Source organism: Leguminivora glycinivorella, chromosome 12 (assembly GCF_023078275.1).
Source record: "Leguminivora glycinivorella isolate SPB_JAAS2020 chromosome 12, LegGlyc_1.1, whole genome shotgun sequence".
NCBI lineage: Eukaryota > Metazoa > Arthropoda > Insecta > Lepidoptera > Tortricidae > Leguminivora > Leguminivora glycinivorella.
Genome location: NC_062982.1, coordinates 6,405,811 through 6,429,953, shown reverse-complemented (window position 1 = coordinate 6,429,953; position 24,143 = coordinate 6,405,811).

Genomic DNA, 24,143 nt, shown 5'->3' with positions numbered 1-24,143 from the left:
GTTTGAGAAACCTTCGTATTTCAGATTGTCATTTGCGGATACAGTGATTTAGGAGCAGCTCGGTAATCAGACCTACAATTGTGTCTACAAATTCTGTCAATGTCACTGTCAGAAACCGTTCTGACAGTGACAATGACAGCCACAAATTCGTCCACATGTTGTTACCGTTATGTGTGCATGCATACGTCGACTAATAAAGTGTCGTTAAAAATCATTCTGACAGTGACATTGACAGCCACAAATTCGTACACATTTTGTTACCGTAAGTAACGAGTGCATACGCCGACTACATTTTGTTATTATATCAATATGGTCGCATTGTTTGCACGACATTACCACGCGTTATGTCACATTCCCAGCATCCCAGCATCGGTGCATCGGTGTTCCCAGAGAAATACGACCTCGGTCTCTTTAAACGTAGAGTGAATAGGCTATTACTGAATCGGTGAGCTCCATCTTAGACTCTGTCTTCACTTCCCAACAGGTGTGACTAGGGTCAATCGCCGATCAGTCCATAATAAAAAAAAATAAAAAAAATTGACAGTTAGTTACTGATTTGAAGATTTTGCGACCGAAAGGGTTCCAATTGGTTGACTGTATTTGTTGGCGCGCCTGAGAAGTACAATAACCTAATTTCGAAATCTTTTAGACATCATTCTGATATCAGTATTTCTCCGAATTGTCCTGTTATGCACGGCATATAATTACAACCTATACTGGTCAAGGAAATAATTTTGGATAGAATTACTGGTGCTGATACTGCTGATGCTGATAGGTAATTAGACATGTTAATTTACGTTCGTAGATACAAAGACATATATAACTCCGTATAGACAGATAAAGTCTAAGAAAAAAAACGTACCTCAGTACCATACAGAAAAAGGTACGGTGGCCTAGATGGCATTACACCTTTGGAGTAGGTACGCTCAGCTAGATGGCGCTAATATTAATATTTGACATTTTAACACATATCAAGCTAAGAATATGGGCCAAATTGTCAAAACTGATGTTCAAAAGCTTTAAGCCTGTGTCAAGAGATGGCAGTTTATGCACTGTGATTACACATTTTACTTCGACAGTAATCAAGAGTGAACAGGCATCTTCTGGGCGAGCTCACTCCATCGTAGGCCACGTCTTTGCCTTTGGCTAGTCTGTGGCCAAGAGTAAGCCCATTTACAACGTGTTTCCGGTATCACTCAAAACCTCAGACACCCCAACTGATTTTTATTTTTTTTAACTCATCTAGAGTATTCATCTTTTAATCTGATGGTTACTTTTTTTTAAATTTAACTTTTAATTTTCTGTACAGCTCTACTTGACTTTTAGCTCTACACTCAATAAAATAATTGCTAACTATCATCATAAACCATAAAACTATTTATTTGTGTACGTTACTGCAACGACATAAGGTTTACCAATAGACAGCTAAGATGTCACTGTAAAACACTTTAAAGCTTTGTCACAGTAAACTTCTAATTGGACAGGTAATCGCAGTAAGCAAATTTAAACCCAATATTCAAAAAGACAAGGTTGTAATTAGGTACGAGTTCAATTTGTTATGACTTATGATAAAAATTAAGATTAAACTGACAAACAACGTCAAACTCGTAGCGGAAAAAAATAATCGTCCAAGTAACCAGCCAGTATGAATACCCCTAAATACTGAAAAAGGTATACAATCTCTAGCAATGCGATATACACAATGTTGCATTACGAGTACAATAGAATAGGCACGTAAAAAATAACTAATAATACTAATTTAAATAAAAATATTACCCCCATCAAGATATAGCTCAATCGATTCTACTCTCGATTCTGAACAAACTGTTTTCAGGTTTTTAGTGTTAAGTGAAACACGGTGTATAATAATAAAAAAAACTCTCTATAATACTCGATCCTCTTTGGTAGATATCACTTGATGTTTATTATCTTTTTCGGCTATGGCTACAGTGATGGAATCGGATGAAGATATCCCATTAGTGACTACAAAAACAGTTGATATGATATGACATAAAATAATAAATTAGTTAAATTAAGACAACATAAAGTCCAATCACAAGTATCAATCACAAAATAAATTACAAAATAAATAAATTACTTAATTACAATTTTAAAATACATTTATTTTTACATGTGACATGTCCCATGCCAATTGTCTGACTCATACGATTCCATAAATATGTATAGGTACCCCAGCTAGATTATAGTTTTCATTCATAAAAATGTTATTGTTAATAAAGCAGGTATTATGAAATATATGATATCTATTATAAATTGTTGGATTTGTTGTATCTGTATTGGAACAGAACCTTCTTGTCTTATCATAGTTATCATAATAATTATGTACTAAACCAAATATATTTTCACGGAATACACGAGGTTTCGACAGCATTATGTTTGTGGATAATTTAAAAATATTAAAATCACTTTTATGAAAGAAAAATTGTATTTTTCAAGTAATTTAGAATTAATATTTACAGAGCAGTTGCACGAGAGTTGTTGAAAGAGAAGAGAGAGTGAGTCAATGAATGGAATTATATAAAACTTCTCATTCAACTTATATTACGGCTGCGCTCAGGAACAGTTTGTAACAGGCTCAGCGAGAGAGGCCATGACCCTCGTTCCGGGTCTTTTCTGATGCAAAGGCTGTCTATCGCAATTCAGCGTGGGAACGCATCGAGTGTGATGGGCACCTTTGCATCTGAGAGGGCTCGGAACGAGTTTTGTGAATAGAATTTAGTTTTATAGTCATGTTAGTTTTAATAGAGTAGTATTATATTAATTAGTATTTTTAAGTTAGTTTTACATGTACCGATGACTTTTGAATAAATGCTTTTTATAGTTTGTAATTGTAACCCATTTATTTTATTTTTTTAAATTAAAAATTATTTATTTTTAGATAACCAAGATCCATATAAGTATTGTTAGTTAAACAGAACACTTAAAAATTACATTAGTAAATTACCTAACTAAAAATATCTTTTCTTTGGCCTTGAGACATGTTAGGTCGGTATATCGGCGAAGAATATCCGAATCCCACCTCTCTGCTATTTAGCCACTAAAACATTGTTTTACATTACAATCTAGTGAAGAACATAACACGTAGTGATTAAAATGTAACAACTAATGAAAGTTGTAAATTGTTCCATTCTAGTAGTAGTAGTAGTAGTAATACACTTTATTGTACAAAGATAAGAACACACACAGTAAAGAAAAAAGAACACACACATCATTTGTACAAAGGCGAACTTATCCCATTAAGGGATTTCTTCCAGTTAACCTTAGAGCAGTTAAAGGAGAATTGGAGATGGTAGACGTTCCTAAGCTAAACCTATACCTAACCTACAAACTACAGCAATATAGACGTTATATCATATAAATAAATACGTTATACATAATTATAATACAGTTTTATGACTACCCTACATACATACACAATCTACCTAACCGCAAACATCTTTTAGATTAAGATGCGTCCGAAAGCCATAACTTTTTTAAATTCGATTTTAGCGATGCGACCGATTGACACTGTCGAAGGGGAGGTGGCAATGAATTCCATAATTTGACAGAGTAAACAGTAAAGGACTTGTCATAGGATCTATGTTTGTGAGGTGGGATAGACAGGGTGAGATCTGCACTGGAACGAAGGCGGTGCCCGCTGCCGTCTGCTAAAAATTTAAATCTCTCAGAGAGATAAGGGGGGGAGAGGAAGGAGAGAAAAGAACATTAAACAGAAGGGAAAGAACATGTATGTCTCTGCGACTTCGAATCGGCAGCCATTTGAGTTGTGAGCGAAAAGAAGAGATGTGGTCAAATTTGCGAAGGCCAAATATGTACCTAATGCAAACATTTTGCAAACGCTCAAGTTTGTCCAATAGCTCCTCAGTGAGGTCCAGAGTTGCAATGTCCGCATAATCGAGGATGGGAATCAATAGAGAGTGGGCTAACATGACTTTCGTGTGGACAGGAAGGAAGCTCTGGAGACGGCGAAGCGAGTGCAATGATGCAAAGAGCCTCCTGCTAGTTTCCGTCACATGGGGTACCCAAGATAAGGTTTGATCCATGACAATGCCTAGATTTCTTACCGTGGGTGAGAAAGGAATGTGTGTTCCATCAAAAAGAATTTTAGGCATTGTCACTTCAGACAACTTGGAGATAAAGTAGGGGCTTCCGACGAGGATCGCCTGCGATTTTTTCGCGTTAACCATCAGCCCAAAAGAAGATGCCCAGACGCGGATAGCTTCCAGGTCCCTATTAATTTGACTTATCAAGGACTCTAAGTCATCTATACTAGCTGCTGCGTATATTTGCAAATCATCTGCATAAAGGTGATACGAAGATTCAAGCGAATTTGTGATCCCGTTGATAAATAAGGAAAAAAGGAGAGGAGATAATATGCCACCTTGAGGGACCCCCGTCGATAGTTCACATTCTAATATATTGCAACCCATTATAATAATCTACATACTTTAGTCTGACTAATAGCTCCCAAGTGTACACTTCCAAAAATAAGCAACGTTGTTACAAATACGTAACACTGTTAATGTTACAAATATGTAACAATGGTACGTGTTTTGTTTTAGTCGATTTGACAGTTATTTGTGTAAACACAAAACTTTAATTACGTACCCTTCATTGTAATTGTAACTGTAAGTATATATATGTCGCAGGGATTTAGTCAAAGACGTTATATTATAATTACACTAGTGAAATTTTAATTACACTGATTATTGTCAATAACGAAAGATTCGCATAATTTCACGGGCTTATTTCAGTGATATTGTAATGTCACTGGACCGCATAAGTGATATTATAATAAACCTAGGTTCACGGCTTTCTCAAACCAGTGCTATTGTCAATTTATCACCGTCTTACAATTTCACTGTATCGGTCTAGTGAAATCATAATGTCACTGAAACTAGCCCGTTAAATTGTGAGAAATGCAAACGATTGACAATAATCAGTGTAATTATAATTTCACTAGTGAAATTATAATATAACGTCTTTGACTAAATCCCTGCGACATATATATTGGATAGGATACGTTCAATTCTGCATAAAAACGTAAACGTCATTTTCCTCTGGATATTGACTTTATAGAAAATATTTTTACACTATTTGATATATAATATTATCTCAGTCATGTTAGTCAATACCGCAACGTTTTTTTTTTTCATTTTAATAAATCGGTTTTTCGCTTTTATTTTTTTTTAAATATTATAAAGAAGAAAAAACCAAAGTATCGGCGTATGATACTTATACCTAATTAAAATTCGTCAAATTGTGTAAACATATTTCCAATTACCTATACTTATAATTTTTTTTTGTCTTTACCTTTAATATTTATTAAGAAAAATGAGGACATCAACGTTTGTATGGAACATCGGTTTTCGGGCGATAGTTCCTTTTCATCTATCCCATACGCATCAAAGTCAAAACTTATTTGTACACCGAAAATATTTCGTAGTAAGTAAATGGAATAAATAGTAACACTAATGAATGACAATTAGTTCTGGAGTGGAATAACAGAATGAGGAACGAATGCGATCCAAAAATAGAGGTGTAATTATAGAGATGACTTAACGAACAGATAGACTCAGACAGCCAAGGTGGTAACGCTTTTGGTAGTCCCGCCCATACAAGGGTCAACTTTGGAATTTTAGTTAAATATACAAATATACAACTAGATTTAAAACCGAAATAAATTACACATATGAAAGAAAAAGTGACCAAGTCCTCTGGTGCCTGATGCTGGAATCGAACCAGCGTACTTTCCAATCGCGAAATAAAATAATAAAAAATAAAAAAATATTTTCAGTAGATTATAATTTAACTTGTGTTCATTACAACTAGATTTATCGAAAAAAAATTGTCCATTAAGAACAACTCAGTCAAAAGATATTTCAAAAAAATCTTTAAAATCGAGGTTCCGCTCTCGACTCTTTCCTCCTTCAAAACTTAATCAATTGGAATGAAATTTGAGAATCTGAATAACAATGAAATAATCTATGTCGGACCGTTTAGCTTTTTTGGTTAATTGTTACCAATCTTGAGTATCACACCTTTTTTTGCGCCACAATGAAAAAGGCCATTTTTGGAAATTTTTGATTGGCTCTAGAATCTTTAAAAAGCAGTATACTTATCAAAAAAATCAAAACGGTCCGACACAGATAAAAATAATAACAATCTGTGTTAAAAAAATCATTGCTCTATCTTCAAAAACCAAGGAGGAAATAGTCGAGAGCGTTTGTAGAGAATTGACCCCTACCGTATCGTCTTAATGGAAGTTTGACGTTTAAAATCACATAATTTTAGAACAAAACAGGACTTAATCGCGTAAACACTTACATAAAAGTCTTAAGTCCCGTTTTGTTCTATAATTATGAGTGCAAATCGTATTAGTTTAAATCAATTTAAATAATGTAAATAAATTTAAAAATATATTGTATAAATTCTTAGTAACTAAAGCATACTACTGTGCAAAAATTTCTGTCAGATTCAGGAAATTTTATGACTTTTTATTTAACTTGTAATTACATATTTTTTACTATAAATAATTTTAGACCTATTGTTAAGACTTAGTTTATAAATGCAAGCTACATGTTCTATAGTATTTGTATGTCATGTGGCGAAGCATAGTGATACTTTTCTATACATTTAAGACCTACTGTTGTACCTATGTTTGACAAATAAATAAAGCTGTCAGAATCGCTGTTAACTTAGCGTGGTATGAGTTTAGAGATGATCTAAGCTTTCAGTAGGAGTAGGAGGGGAACAAGCATTATTATTGTCTGTCTTTGTCATACTCTTATTGGTGGGTAACATATAACCCGACCAAGTTACGTAGTAGGGTAGGTATATTTCGCTGTTCAAAAAGGCTACCAAAGAAGTTCGCAGAAACGCATAATGACGAGTCCTACGGAACTATTTACGAAAATCTCAATACTAACAAACAGGGCCCGTAACTTTCATGCCGATGACATAAATTTGACGTCACGCTGCATATAGGATGATTCAAGAGTTTTATTTGATAATTAATCATTATTCATCAATAATTTTAATCATGACTTCAAAACTAATCTATTCATACGTGAAATAATTAATACCTACTTGATACGTGAAAAGTAAATTAAATTGTTTGTTTATTTTTTTACATACATTTTATTAAATAGTTTTGTTACCATATTTCAATAAATTATTAAAACAAAATAAATTGTTTCCTTTTCGTTTCACGTATCAAGTAGGTATCAATTATTCCACGTATTATGAATAGCTTACTTTTGAAGTAATTTGTACATGATTAAATTGATTAATGAATGATGATTAATTATTACAATAAAACTATTTGAATAATCCTATATGCAGCGTGACGTGAAATTAATGTCAAAGTTACGGGCCTTACTAATAAAGCATCAGAACTAGTAATCAATGGTGAAACTCGACTCTTTACTAGCGCATTGGCGGATCCGAATGGCCTGTCTATATTATTCACTATGTATATGGTTCCAAAAATATCCAAAATGCGATGGCAACCCAGTTATTTCTCAGGGGAAATACGGTGAGTGTTGCCACACCTTGGGTGGGCCATAGTTAATTTATTAGCAGGTTAAATTTCTAATTAAGTCCCACCCATGTTTTTAATATCCGTTGGGTAATTTCTTTGTCGTTGTAATTTCTTCCTGTATGCGATTGTGAAATTATGTGAATTTTCATTTTTTGGTTAATGTGTAGTTAATAACTGTCTTCAATTATTCATTACGCAATAAGTTGCTAAATGGTAAGGTAAAGTAGAGGATAGAAAATGAGAAATTCATTATATGTAAAACGGTAGAAACGTTTCAGTCTAGGAATTTGACGTTGGCTCTAATTTCGATAAATGTTTGTTCCTCAAGAAAGAGTCGTTTTGAAAGATATTATTTAGTGTCATGTAGCCAATTCTGTTGTTAGCTAGAGGTTTGCAGGTTTTTTAGAATCAGTCAAACTACTTATATCAGCCGGTCAAGCCGAAGTACCTAACAATCGTTGACGCTAATCGAAACGCAGTCCGCTTAAGCGATATGAGATAGCTACAAAACGTTTGTTACGAAGCGTAAGTGATTGTGACTTTGGCCAGACCCTGTCAAGATGGAGAACAAAAAGATCATGATGCCACCTAAAACCTTTAACAGGGAAGACGGGTAGGTATAGATTATCGCCAACATGGGGACCAGCACTGATTCAAAAGCTCAAAACAAAAGATCTATCTTCGGACCAGTGCGCGGATGTTGTGAGTGCTGCACAAGAAATAAAGATTAACTAAAAACGGGTAATTTGTCTACCCTGAACATTTATATAAACTAATATCGTGTAGTTTTGTGGTGTTTACATCTCCGGTGACACTTTGCTGGGACGTCAGTCTTCACGACGGCCAGTGCAACCTGGTCGAAACGTTGGAAAAAAGGTAAAATAATGTTAATTAATCGCGTTCGACCTGTATGTGACTTTAAATAATAAAATAAACCTAGTTATTTTCAATCATTGTCACACTATATACATCTCTCAGGAATCTTAGAAAGGAGCCTTATCTCTGGACCTAAAACTAGATACAGTTTGGAGTAGCCTTGTTCCACGTTACAGTTGTCATTTGTCAAGTTAGTAAACTAGTCTGGCAGTGTCGCAAGTCAATAAGTAATTGTTTAGCTGTCATGGTTAGCCTTTATATTAATTTGATACGTATCGCTACAGGATATTTGGTTCGAAGTTATTGGGGCGAGTAATTACGTAATTGCAGAACGACATATTTGGGTTAAAGACCGCTGTTTGTGGGGTGTTTATGATTGTTTGTTTTTCCTTTTTAATAATAAAAGTACCCTGAGACACTGACATATTAAACATGTGAAATCGGGTTACCTAATACCCGATTTTACATGTTTGATTTATTTTTCCCTTATCAATGTTAATAGCCTAAGACCGGTACGATATTTTTGAAAATAATTCTATAACAGTAGTTTTATTTCATATACAGCGCTTAATCGCAATTTAAAAAACCTATATTTTCGAATCCACCAATAGTTTGGAATGGAAGATATTAAAAAAAAACTACGCCCAGAAAATAAGCGTTTTCTTTCAGCAAAATACCTCACAGTAATTTAATGGTGGAAACATGTAGAAAAAAATCAGTTTTAAGGTTTACAACCCGAAGCCACCTAAACATATGACGGGAAATAAGACTATTTTTATTGATATAGAATTTTTGAATTTTGTCTAACGTGCTCTAGAGCTGATATAATAACAGATATTTTTAAGCAGAAATGAATAGCACATAATTTTTCAGATATTTAACATATAAAAACCACCAACATATTTATATGGAAATAAAAAAATCTAAATATTTGACCAGGCAAATTCGAAACAGATAATAGTACGAGGTTGACTTTTATTGTCCCTATTTAACAATATTAACAGCATGATAATCCACCCAATAAGTTTGACCTTATTTAATACTTTAATTTAATAATATATTTACATTTTTTGCGTGGTTTGGTTTGGACCTTAGTTCTTGGCTTTGGTTTGGCTTCAAATCTCAATCGTCGCATACGTAGATATTACAGCTTTTTAATTCATTTTTTTAATGTTTTATTTATATTATAAGTTGATGAGTACAAGCTACTGCAATGACATTAAATACAAGGACGCACAATTCATAACAAAAATGTTTTGAAAATCTGGGTCTAAATTGCATTTATAACATTCTTGTTGATGCTAATAACGTTAACTTCTTATCTGCTTAGGAAAAAAATCGTTCATGCCATAACCAACTTAGTGTATAAAGACCTACTAGGAACTGCGACACACTAAAAACTCTTTATCAAAATACCTTTTGTCATAATATGCTCAAATGACTTATATGTCAAAATGAATTGCGAACGAATATTGAACGAATGGAGCCGCTACCAATATATAATAAGTATGTAGGTAGTAGATATTTCCAATTTATTCCATAAATAGAAATACCTAAACAAGGCCGCAATTTTACTTCTTCATTACATAAACTTTAAAAATACCCTACTGTATCATCTTTATCTTGGTCACTTGTACTCCGTTTTTTACAATAAATATATGTAATGTATGTATGTGTAAATTTCCTGAAATAAATGTCATATCTTGTTGTCACAAAGAAAAATTTACAGGGCTTCCAAGAATCTCGAGCTGGAAGGATACAAATTAAAATATTTTCTATGAAAATAAAATAATTAAATTCGACAGCAGACAACCCAAAGGTTAATCGGATTTATTTATTATAGGCATTTGTTTTAAATTAAATACCAGTGGCTATGATCTGATAAGTGGGATATTCTTTAAAATTTATTTTCAAAAGGAGATTTAATGTTGGTAATGCCATTCAAATAATATTAGAAGTGTCTACGCCAGTGTTCAAATTTAATTATAGGGTAGCACATATTGAAAGTACTGTAATATGGGTACAAAAGCCTGCCTATTGAAATATGAAATACATAGCAAATAGTATAGAAAGGACCTACGACTTTTCGACTTTTTATTTACACTACATACCGACCAATCCGACCATACAACTGACTCTAATTAATCTTGGTTTTAAAAAGTGTAAAATGTAGACCTAAGTGCGTTTTCACATTATCCGATCCGATATCGGATGTCGGACCGATATCCCATACCTACATTACAGGCGGAATCTTGGATTCTTCTATTGATATCCTTCCGACATCCGTTATCGGATCGGATAATGTGAAAACGGTCTAATAGCGACTCAATAGTTTTTGTTCCTTGACGGTCATTAATTTGAACTAATAAAATTATTTATTTAAATCTATACAATTACAACGAGTATTATAATGTATTATTACCTATACATTATAATACTTCATTTTGTAATGTAATCCAAAGAAATAACTTATAGAAATATATTCTACCCTTTTCGCTTGTTTTCTGATTACTATTTAGCCAATTTTTCATTGAGTCATACCATGGACTTTCAATAGGGACTGAGCTCACACTTTTTTTGCCATACTAAATTGAACTTTATCACCGGTGCAGAAAGGCGTTCTTATCAGACTAGTAAAAGTGTGTCCACATGAGAGGGTCAAAGTTGGGGCTGGTGTCCCTCTCGCACGTGTGACCAGTGTTAAAGAGATTACTATAGTAGTAGTATTTTTACCTGTATGATAACTAAGTTTATAAACTTCTTAAATTAGTTTTGTCTTATATCGAGGCAAGGATATTAATACCTTGTAACGAATTGGTAAGTCATTATTATGAAGCCATAAAACCAAAGATTTGCGCAATTAAAAAAAACCTTTAATCTGGTGTTAGTAGATTTGGTAGTAACTTTGAATATTGACTGGTATCCCACTCCACTCGCTGAGGCGTTTACAAAATTTTCTACCACTTCAAACAAAAATAACACTTTCTTCGTCATTGTTGCTTCCTTTGTTAGATTTACGGTGATATCGCTTTTCTGGACCTTAGTGAGGAGCTGCTTGACAAACTCGAGCGGTTGCAAAACTTGTGTATCCGTTACATCTATGGTTTGCGTAAGTTTGATCGCGTATCCCAGTTCCGATCTCAGCTTGGCTGGCTGCCGATTCGCCGTCGTCGAGACGTGCATGTCCTGTCACTGCTTTTTAATGTCTTATTTAATCCGTCTTCGCCACGTTACCTTTCCGAAAGATTTAGTTACTTGGCTGCTGGCAGTAATCACCGTTTGCGATCTAGCGCCAATCTTGCTCTTGCAATTCCACCCAATAAGACGCGGACATACAGAAAATCCTTTTCTGTCTATGCCGTTAAATTGTGGAATGAGATACCGGTGTCCGTGAGGCAATCCCAATCTGTAGCAGCACTCAAGAATAACCTTAAAAAACTATGGCTTTCCGACACTTAATTATTTTTTATCGGATTGTTTTTTAGGGTTCCGTACCTCAAAAGGAAAAAACGGAACCCTTATAGGATCACTTTGTTGTCCGTCTGTCCGTCCGTCCGTCTGTCAAGACCCTTTTTCTCAGGAACGCGTGGAGGTATGAAGCTGAAATTTATATCAATTACTCAGGTCTACTGTCCCTTGAAGCTGTGAAAAAATCAAACTTCTAAGCCAACGCAATCAAAAGATACAGCCGTTTATGCCGCAAAATTTTCGACACTTGCAAGGGAATCAAAACCTACAGGGTGCTTCCCGTGAACTCAGAATCTTGAAATTTGGTACGAAGCAACGTCTTATAGCATAGATAAAGGAAAAATTACGAAAACCATAAATTTTTAGTTACATCACATAATATATTTTTTTTTTAATAATTTTAACCTTACTACCCATTTCCTCATAAACGCGTAGAGGTATTAAATTGAAATTCATACCAAATACTCAGGTCTATAATACCTTTAAGCTGTAACAAAATCAAACTTCTATGTCAACGCAATCAAAAGAAACAGCAATTTAAGCTGCATATTTTGAAACTCGCAAGTACTCGCAAGGGAATCAAAACCTAAAGGGTACTTCCAGTCGACCTAGAATCTTGAAATTTGGTTATATATTCATATATGTATATATTGGTGTATTAATGTCACTTCATTTAATTCTTTTAGTGGTTGTACAACTCATGTTAATTCGCTTCTACTCATTTCCTCAAAGGTTGACTGGAGATATCAATAGACTCTGTAACTGTGTCTCTTTTGCGGTGTACTTTACTATCAGGTGATCCATTTTCTCGTTTGCCTGCTTTATAAAATAGTTATTTGTTATACAAGAGTGCAAAGTTGTATTTTAACGCCGAGTGTGGAATTGAAAAACGAGCAAGCGAAAGGATTCTATAGTTGAACCACGAGCGAAGCGAGTGGTTCGAGAATAGAATCCTGAGCTAGCGAGTTTTTCAACACACGAGAAGTAAAATACATTTGCACTCGTGTGTAACACAAAACTTTTCCCCACACTATAGCGAGGAAAGTACAACGCAAAAAACGCGTTTATCACTGCTTCCAGTAATTCCACAGGTGGTAAAACATCTTCATCACTAGATTAACCCATTTTTATCAATTTTAAAGCAGAAAATTTGCCTCTATTCAAGGTCAAATTACTTTATCCACTAGTGGATAAAATGCGTTTTTACCCGCTGGTATTAAAGGACAAAACCACGTGTTTCCGAGCTAGTGAGGGAAAAATACATTATTATTTAGGACAGCATCAAAAGTTACGAATTTCAAACACGCCCAACGCCCAATGTATCGCAGTTGCAATATACCTAACATATTATTAATAACCAAGTTAGTAACTAACTATCTTTATTAATTTTGCTGCTGACTACCTATTCATCTACCATAGGCTGAGGTGAGAACATATTAACTTTAATTAATAGGTTTCGAAACACGCACTACGTCTGCAATTAAGATGTACTCGCAAAGATGTGAAATTAGCGGATACGCGCACAAGTTTATTGGAAGAGAAAATGTTTTCACTATGGACATATTATCATGTTAAAATTATCTTTGTAATGAAGGTTTTATGATGTTTGATGGAAATATTGTTTTATTTCGTTTTTACCAAAGTTTTTACCAAGTGTATGTAACTATACGTACTTAGGTAAATTGAAGTTTTAACATATTTATAGCAGTACCAAGAATGCAAGACGAAGGAACGAAAAATGTTTGCATATTGACGACACTCGTGGATCCCACAGTCAAACTGTGCAAACAGTTTTGGGGGACGCTGTATTTATTTTTATGTTCATGTAAGATGCTTATTCAACAAACAATACAAATTAAATTCTTCATTATTTCGATACTGCTCACTTGCTCAGCTCAGGATTACGACTAGGAAAGCTGAAAAGTTTATACATTTGGATCACGTCCCCGTTTTTTATAAAAATTGGTAGGCTGATATAGTCCATGATGCTGAGCAAGATCGACTAGTCAATAGTCATGTCAAAATGTCCTAGGTTGTTTGTATGAAACTTTCCTTTTTTGTTACCGAAAATGTATAGAAATCTGGTAACAAAAAGGAAAATTTCATACACACTACCTAGGGCATTTTGGGAAACCTAGTGGATCTTGCTCAGCATCATGGACTCTATCAGAGAATAGAATCCTGAACTTGCGAGTTTTTTAACACACGAGAAGTTACATTTGCACCCGAGTGTAACACAAAACTTTTCCCCTCACTATAGCGAGGAAACTACAACGCAAAAAATGCGTTTATCACTGCTTCCAGTAGTTCCACAGGTGGTAAATCATCTTTATTTCGGCAATTGCTCAGGAATAATCTAATAAGGAATTCTAATAAACACTTAAAAAACAGCTGCAACTTTGATGAAATGTCCCACACGGCGTTATAAAGCTGCGAATCAGAATACTAGTACTGCAGGGTTAGCACATGATTGCCGCGAGAGTATGTCGCCGCAAGAAAGATCACACGTCTTCTTCTAATTGTATTAACGACATAAGGACGGGTAGTCTATCTCGCTGCGACATACATACTCTCGCGGCAATCATGTGCTCTAACCGTGCAGCTCTTTTAACCGCCAACTGCCAACGCCGCCACATCAAAAGAAAGTAGTAGTGAAGTGAAGTAGTGTCCGCACGACTCAACCCGGGGTTAACGAGTGATTGTTGCTCCTCAGATGCAGTACATGTCGTGTCATGTCTAGTGATGGGCAGACTTGCATTTTATAGACATTTGAGGATAATAGTGACACTCTAGTCAGATGACATATAGGAATTGTTATTATGAAAAGTCGCCGTCATTTCAGAAGAAAGAAAGTTAGTAGTAAAGTTAAGTAGACACCGCATGATTCAACTCGGGGTTAACGAGTGATTGTTACTCGTCAGATGCAGTACGTCGAGTCATGTCTAGTGATGTGCAGAATTTCAACCAAGAGGACGGGTACGTTATCGTCAAGATGGGGACCACGGGAATCACACACATGGACCATGGGGGAAACCAAGATCTATCTTCAGACAAGTGCGCGGATATTGTGTTGCGCGTCGTGGGAAAATAAACATTTATAGAATCGAATATCGGGTTAATGGGGTAGTTTGGCGTTGTTTACGCGTCCATGGACACTTTGCTGGGACATAAGTCTTCCTTGACCACGGCCAGTGCAACCTGGCTGAAACGTTGAAAAAAAGGTAAGTGAAATAATCTTCTTTTATTGACTTATATTGACCGGGATATAGGCCGTGATTACCTTTTTGATCTTTGTCGAGCTCCCGATATTTCGACGCAGTTGCATGCATCATCATCATGTTCGACCATTGGATTGAATTGCATAGTCCTAAGGTAATTTCGACGGAACGCCACTACATACCGAGATTGCTAAAAGAAGTCATTGAGATTCACAAATATAAAAATTTCAATCGTGAGGATGGCTTCAAACTATAGCCGAACGCGCAAGTAAGTTGACAACTACCAGTAAGGCTCAACAACGACAAAAACCGCCGCCGCTTGCAAAGGTGAGTGCAAAGAAGACAACAACACCGCATCCCGCACCCGCGCAAAAGCAGGCGGCAACTACTTCACCTGTGGTGACGTCAGAAGTACCTGTTGGGCCACGAAACGAGCTCGAGACGGAAACGCACAGCTACGACGATAGTATGCCTTCGACAATCACGGCGTTACTATCTGCCGAAATTAATTCACCTAAAAAAAATTATGACGATGATGATGACGACGAAAATGGTACGTGGCAACACCCACGGCGCAAAAATCAAAAAAATAAAAAAAATAATTCTAAAGTGTTTACTGGAGTAAATAAAGCCAATAATACTCTGCAATCTGCAGAGCGACGTAAGTACATACAAGCCTGGAACTTTCAGCCGGATACTTCAGAAGAGCAAATTGTACAGTTCTTGAATAATATACACGAATCGAAGGAATACACCGTCGAAAAACGAGACATAAAAACAAAACGGCACGCTGCGTTCGTAATTGGCTTCCCCGAAAGCATATACGACCGGTTGAAATCGCCGACTGCGTGGCCACATGGAATACGATTTACCGACTGGTTTCGCGTCTATCCCCGCTCCGAGCGGGGTCTCACCACCGACCGGCCTGCGACCACAGCCCAGTGACTGCGCAGCTGCGCGTGCGACCACTACACACACAAAGGATGCATCGAGTAAGCGGATAATTGTATGCCATCAAAACGTGCAGTCGCTCAACAATAAAACAGTAAAGTTGGAAGTGTTGCTAGGTACCGACTTAGAATGCGATGTTCTAGCCATTACCGAACATTGGCTTACCAATGAAAACCTGAAGTGCATAAATTTAGACAAGTATAACTTGTTATCTTACTTTTGTCGGCAGCGATCGATTCACGGTGGGTCGTGCATATACGTTAAAGATAACATCAAAGCCGTCAATGTACCTGAATTTGTTGATTTATCGAAAGAATTGTGTTGTGAAATATCCGCTGTTAACTTATTAGATTTTAACCTTATTGTGATTTGTTTGTACAGAACTAATTTAATTCCAACTAAAGATTTTTTGACCCACCTAGAATGTGTTCTCGAGAAGGCAAATGACCTTAGACAACCCTTTGTTATTGTAGGCGATATGAACATTAACTGCATCGGGGAAAAAACAGCTGATCTGAGACACTTAGAGGATTTGTTGATATCGCACGACTGTAGGAATGAAATAACGTTTCCCACTCGAATAAGCGCGCACTCATGTACAGCACTTGACCATGCCTATACTAATGTAGATGCGGAGCTGGTAGTGGCATCCCCCGTCGTAACTAACCTCGCAGATCACCACGCCGTACGTCTAGAACTCTCTAGTAAGTGTAAAAATACCCTATCCCAAACTCGCATAATCAGAGATTACTCCGAAATAAATCGCATTAATTTTATATTAGCAATGGAAAGCATAGATTGGATGCATTTTTTGTCCAATAATGACGCTCAGTCACTATCAACCCACTTAAGTAGTATCTTATCAAATAAAATCAGCTTATGTTTTCCCCAAAAACGAAAGAACGTCTCAAAAAATACCGAATCGTGGGTGACGCAGGATATTTTAAATATTAAATCATTATTATTCGACTGCATCTATTTAGAACGGAATTTTCCAAATAATCTTGAATTAAAAAATAGAATCACTAGTTTAAAAATAAGGTATGACAATGAATTACAACAGTGCAAAACAGGCTTCTACAGTAAAAAAATGTCAATGACTCAAAATTCGTCCAAAGCAATGTGGGAAGTGATTAATAAAGAAAGAGGGAAATCTAGTCGTCTCGCTGTTGATTTTACAGATGTAGTAGAAAGCTCAGTAGGTGTAAAATGTTTTTCAAAGAAACAGGCAGTCGATATCATGAACACCAGATTTGCCCGCGCGGCACTGGCCTGCGGCGCGCCCCGCGCCGACCTTGACCGAGTGCGCGATCAGCTGAGTGCAGCGCGCGCACCGGCAGATCGCTCCATGAGACTTACCCCCTTCACAGACAAAGAGGTTTACAATATTATAGCGATGCGTATTCCACACAAGTCTACGAAAGACATCTACGATGTATCAATGGAGTTGTTGTATTCTATCGCCCACACCATCACACCAGCGTTAACACACTTGTACAACACTTGTCTTAAAGAAGGTTCCTACCCCAAGTCCTTCAAAGTTAATAAGATCTCTCCAATTTTTAAAGGCAAAGGGAAACGGGAGAATATTGATGGGTACAGACCAGTCTCCATTATACCCTGCATCGCTAAAGTGCTGGAGAACGGGCTATGCTATCGATTAACAGAGTTCCTCAGGGCAACAAACGCATTGTCTGATCGACAATATGCCTACAGGTCCGGACGATGTACGATCGACTTAGCACGCGAGGCTGTACACAAGGTCTTTGACGCTTTGGAGAGGAAGCAGCAGGTGGCCATGCTTTGCTGCGACCTCTCCAAGGCGTTTGACGTAGCAGATCACGACGTCATTAACTCGAAACTGCTACACTATGGCATACATGGAAATGCGCACGCCCTCCTCACTGACATTCTCCGAGACAGATCTCAGGTTGTGATAGGAGACAGCGGTCAGGTCAGGTCTGATCCGTTGGTCACCTCCATGGGCGTCGCACAGGGCTCGTCTGTGTCTAACATTATCTTCTCACTATTACTGAACGATCTTCCAGATGCGATAGCGGACGCAGACATTTTAATGTACGCGGATGACGTCGCTGCCATAATATCAGCACCAGACACAGATGGCTTGGAGACACGCCTTAACCACGTTGCAGACCAGCTATCTAAGTGGTTTGCCGCGAATGGTTTGGCGCTTAACCTGTCCAAAACACACTTTTTGCAGTTTCATGTCGGAGGTCGGACACCAAGGCCACTTCGGATCCAAGCTGACGGCATCAAAGTGGAGCAGGTTGAGTTCACAACTTTTTTGGGGCTTCGAATAGATCAGAAGTTGACTTGGTTGACCCAGATCGACCAGGTGTGTGGGAAACTGGGCGGTGCATGTTTTGCCCTTCGCCGTCTGGCATGGGTTGTACCACGGCATGTCGTACGAAATTGTTATTTTGCGACAATACATTCCGTTCTACAGTATGGTGCAGAGATATGGGGGCGTGCCGCCGACTGGCAGCGCGTTTTCCGTCTACAAAAAAGAGCCGTGAGGTGTGTAGCGCAGGTAAGCCAGGATACCTCAGCGAAGGCTTATTTTAAAGAACTGGGTATACTCACCCTGCCGTCAATAGTAATCCAGCAGGTCGCTATTTACGTGTATACCAACCTAACGCAATATAAGAAACGCGCTGACCTAGCCCCCACGCTACGGCACCCTAATCAACTCCTCCCTGTAAAACGTAGACTAGCGAGATCCAATAAGGTAACCCACATAATGGGTCCAACTGTCTACAATAGATTGCCGGAGACAGTGACCTCGGCACAGTCACTCCAATCTTTCAAGACTAGGCTGAAGTCTTGGCTCCTCGAGCACACATTCTACAGCTATGATGAATTTCTCAGTGTTAAGCTATAGTTAAGTGACAACAATTATTTTTATCTTACTTTATTGTAATTCCCTGTACGAATGTATAATTATATAATTACTGAATCTAACTCTACTACTGAATGTAAAAATGACATGTAATATTGCAAATATTGTGAATAAATAATATGAATATGAATATGAATATATCAAATGTATGGAATCCAGTGATTTGTTTGTGTAAAAAACCAGTGAAGTCATAACTGAACAAACGTAGTGACACTCTGAGTATAGTGTGTTTCGACATACCATCGAGTGTGAATGCGACCAGTGGTAACGCTGAAAGTGAACGCAGCCGACGCGCGCGTAGGAGGGTAGATCGCGCGCTGTCTACGCAACTTTGACATCTACCCGCCTTCGTCAGTTTTCCGTGATCATGATGCATGCAACTGCGTCAAAATTATCGGGAGCTCGACAAAAATCAAAAAGGTAATGACGGTCTATATCCCGGTCAATATAAGTCTAATGAAAATAACCGTGAATCATTCAAAACTCTTATGAACATAGGCTTAGAATAAATTTAAAAGTGGAAAATGTCTGCCTTGGGTGAGACTTGAACTCACGGCCTTTGGATCGATACTCCAACGCTCTGCCAACTGAGCTCTTATGAACATCTTGATTTTCCGTCCATCACCCTTGTGCAGTGCTTCACTTTCTCGTCGTTGATATATGTGTAATCCTGAGATTAAAAAAAAGTTTTTTCCTTAGTACCTATCCCTTTCCTCGTCGCTCGATTCCCATCACTAATCGCAGCTACTACGCCCAGCTTTACAAGGGTCTTATTGACGGGTCAGTGCAGCCATTGATAACCCGCACGACATAGAGCTACCGAGTGTCGGGTCAGTTCTTAGTGTTCTTACCACCGACTTTTATGATATTTGAGTTGTGCCAAGTTAAGAAAATTTTAACCACGAAAATGATGAGTAAAAAGGCTTTTTAGGTAGGTATTAGAATCAAAGCTACATATTTGGTATAACTGTTAAACCTTCATCTTTAAGAGGCCTATTACTATAAATAGACGAGCGTTTTTTTGCAAAATGTAACCTTTTTCATTCAAAATTATAAAGAAACTATAAATGATTATTAAAAAAAAACTGACAATGTTCCTAAAAGAACATATCTTAAGCTAGGTAATCATGGGATGATATTCTAAAATATGTCTTTTTATACTAAAAAAAAAACAGTTTTTTTGGAAGACGTTTTGAATTTTCGTAGTGGGATAACTCGTTTCGAATCGTGATTGTGCTGTTAAAAATGTTATTTGGGGTAATAAATGATCACAATCCTATTTATTATATCCTGTACGAGGTATATAATGATCAGAAATATCTGCAAACACAGTGGTGAAGTCGATTCGACTTTAGCAATTTGTTATGGTTTGGAACTGACACACCACTGACACGCCCACATCACCTAGTTTCAAGTTGATTTGTGGCTGTCATAATAAATCCAACAGGTTTTAATTGATTCGTCTAGTAGCTATTTGTATTCGTCCATTGTTACACGGCTTACTGAGGTATTTAGCATATCTACTGTTGCATTATTATAGGCCTGATTCTCGTTAGAATATTATATACACAGAGTACTTATACAAGTACAAGACACCCGTGGTCCCGTACACGAGGAAATCCAGAAGTAGAAATGGCTATTGGACATATCGTAAATAACCGGCCAAGAGCGTGTCGGGCCACGCTCAGTGTAGGGTTCCGTAGTTTTCCGTATTTCTCTCAAAAACTATTGAACCTATCAAGTTCAAAAAAATTTTCCTAGAAAGTCTTTATAAAGTTCTACTTTTGTGATTTTTTTCATATTTTTTAAACATATGGTTCAAAAGTTAGAGGGGGGACGAGACACATTTTTTTTTCCTTCAGGAGCGATTATTTCCGAAAATATTAATATTATCAAAAAACGATCTTAGTAAACCCTTATTCATTTTTAAATACCTATCCAACAATATATCACACGTTGGGGTTGGAATGAAAAAAAAAATCAGCCCACTTTACATTACCCTAATAAAACATTTTTTTCCATTTTTTATTTTTGCACTTTGTTTTCGTGATTGATATAATATTAGTACCAAATTTCAGCTTTCTAGTGCTAACGGTTACTGAGATTATCCGCGGACGGACGGACGGACGGACGGATAACTGACGGACTTAATAAACTACAAGAAATAGACTCAACCAGCACATGATGGTATGTACACATCCCACTATTCAACTACAAATGCGCACGCGCTGATATCTGTAATGAGATCTTTGGATATAAAATTTTATATTCTTCAGTTACCTACTATGTACTAAGTTGATCTGTGTAAGGTGTCCTCAATATTTATTTATTTATTATTTAATTACCTTTTTAGGTATCAGGGTATCTAGCCAACGTTAAATCGCTAACTCTCTCGCTCGGAGCGACCTCAGAGCATATCGAGCATAAAAATGCTAGAGAGCGGGCAAGCCGCCGGAAAATGTGTCGAGGTGTTAGCTCATGCATAGAGCATACAGTTTTCGTTGTGTGCGTGCGTGATAAACTGTTCTAAATCTGTGGGGAAAACAGAGCCAGTTTCGTTTAAACTTTTCGACCGCCACGTAGCGCCAACGATTGTTATTTTGGCTAGGACGGGAGGTTATACGGTCTGTAGTAATAAACAGTTATTTGAAATTTTATACAACTGAATCTGATGAAGTAAATTGATTAAGTAAATATTTGAATAGTACAATATGAGGAGAGAAGTAGTAAAGGTTTTACGATTAGTAATCTTCGGCATCATTTTGCTACTAGGAATAATAGAGGTACATACTAGAATTTTATGTATATTGACTGTTTACGACGTTTACCTACTACTAAAATGCAATTTTTGCATAATTGTACCTACATCGTACAAATTAAAATAGGTAGGTAGGTACTTGGTAGTTTTAGTGTGACGAATTGAAATTAAATAGAAGTAAGAATATTGAAATGGCGCCTTTTCATAAAATAATGATGTTTATTCAACCCTTGCAGAGGCGAGGATATCAACATCGTTGTCAGATTGTCATCGTTGTCAAATTGTGGTTAACAAGAGTAAGGGCCAGTTGGGCAATTTTTTTTTCTAAGTTGTCCACCCCACTTTTTTTGTAACATGAGTATTTTTTACACGTTTCATACTCAGAATCGCGAGGTCTTTCGATCCTGATAGGAGAATTAAAAAATGTCATATGAATGTAAGATAAAATGGTAACGGAATGGGAAAAATACCTTGGGACACTTTTTTCCCTATTAGGATTGAAAAAGTTCGTGAGTCTGAGTGGAAATCACATAAAAAAATCCAATTCCAGAATAAGTCAACCAACCAAAATTAACACAAACATCAACGTTACCAGCAAAAGTCTATTGAAATTAACGAACGCTTGGTAACAGACGGTTTGATATGCAACCGACCCTATGATGGAACTGCACATGATTACGTAATAACTACCGATACATATCGCTAATTGATATAAAACGTCTAATTATGGATGCTAAATTGATATTAATTGCATTTTTGTTCCCTAACCCTGTTATTTCTCTTATTACTGGTGAGATCCTATGTATTTAGGGTATAATTATAATTAATTAGGTACCAGTGTTTTGCAGTTTTGGAAAATACTACTTTCTTATCAGGTTTTTTAGAATAAAGCGAACTTTTTGAGCTTGTTAACGCTCTGTGTAGTTAATGCAGTATAGTATCTATCACTAGTCTAGTAGTGGGAAAAGTACGGCCCACGGGTCATGTCCATTGTCCAGCCCGCGACCGGAGTGTATCCGGTCCGCCACCGGTCCTTCAAAATAGTGTGTGATATGGCCAGCGCTATAGTAAAACATGCAAGTTTGGTGTAAATCTGGCGCGTCCAAAATTCCTAGGTACTAATTTTCCCCCTCAATGAGAAAAGTTTGCCCATCACTGCCTGTGTGCGTAGCCGAATGCACAAACGCTCACGAAACGCTCAGGATAATATCTCTTTCGTAGCTATCTATCTCTATCGCTCTTACGTATTGGCGCGACAGAGCCAAATTACATTTCTGCGGCGTTTCGGTGGCGTTTCACGTCGCAGAAATACCATTCCGATACGGGGCTTGGTCTTTCTATCGCTCTGCTGTATTAGTGAGACAGAAACTTATTTAAAGTCACATATAGGTCGAACGCGATTAATTAACATTATTTTACCTTTTTCCCAACGTTTCGGCTAGGTTGCACTGGCCGTGGTCGCGGAAGACCAGCCAGCAACCTGACCGAAACGTTGGGAAAAAAGGTAAAATAATGTTAATTAATCGCGTTCGACCTGTGTGTGACTTTAAATATGTGTTCAGAGCGCGAGAACTTAAAGTGTTACACAGAAACTTGTTCGTTACGGAGCGTTAACTATAAATGGCTTCTTGGCTACGAAGCTTGATGTTGAGTAAATAAAGTTTCTGTGTCTCTTACAGTATGTTTTTTATATAGCCTTGTTTTATTAGGTAGTAGTGCAGAAACACAGTCTCAATTTGTAAAATCTAATGTAATTTTTATTGAAAAATTATTACTCATAAAGTCTCATCTTCATAATGAAATCGTGATAATTTCCTGATGTTGCAGGCAAATAGTATTCTTATAGTATTTTAATGACAAAATGCAAGTCATGTCGGCGTTATCACATGATCAAAATGATTATGATCATCGATGAAATAGCAAAAGTTTTTGAAATATCCCCATTTACATATAAATATTACTGCTTGGTCGTATTCTTGAGTTTACAATGTATTTACGACCAATGAATACTTCTGGAGTGGAGTTGTGGTGGTGGAGTTGTCTCTTTATTATCCTGTGTGACGGGTTAAGAATTTCAACACCTCCTTTCCTCTCGTAGGTGTCGAAGTCGCCTATGGGATACGGGTTCAAAAGGCGAGACGACAAAAAAAAACTAATTAGTCCGTCAGTTAGATTATCAAAGAATTTTAGACACGTTTTTTTTCTTTTATGTCGTAAACGAAAAATGACGACTTTATAGTGCGTTGAAGTTTCGGGTCACGTCACGCCTATGTACAATTTTTACTTAGAAGTGACGTCACAAGCCCCCACTCCGGAACTTTGATGCTCTAAATATATCTTTGTATGTTTTCATTAATTAGAAAAAGCGAAAAATATGTGTTCAGTATT